This window comes from Lethenteron reissneri, unplaced genomic scaffold, assembly GCF_015708825.2.
Source record: "Lethenteron reissneri isolate LAM-NWPU_2019-01 unplaced genomic scaffold, ASM1570882v1 scaffold_1630, whole genome shotgun sequence".
NCBI classification, from domain to species: Eukaryota; Metazoa; Chordata; class Hyperoartia; order Petromyzontiformes; family Petromyzontidae; genus Lethenteron; species Lethenteron reissneri.
Window position 1 is genome coordinate 603,894 of NW_026891367.1, and position 386 is coordinate 604,279.

Consider the following 386-nt stretch of genomic DNA (forward strand, 5'->3'; position numbering starts at 1 on the left):
CACGCGAACACCGGATATCGATTTCGCGCCAGATAATCACGAGAATCGATATCGATGAAGGTCCATGAGCCGAAACGTCGCCTAATAAAACTCCCCTCCCGTGACATAAAGATCTTTATTTTAAAATAACATAAAGATCTTTATTTTAAAATAACATAAAGATCTTTATTTTATTATTTTTATAAAAAATAATAAAATAAAGATCTTTATTTTATATTATAATTTATAAAAATAATAAAATAAAATAAAGATCTTTATTTTATTTTATTATTTTTATTAATTTTGATGTTTTACCTACGTGACTTTACAGAAAACACCTAAGAATATGATTCCTTGCAGTCACGAAAGCTTCAAGTCTAGATGGTCATCTATCAGCTTAACTCAGA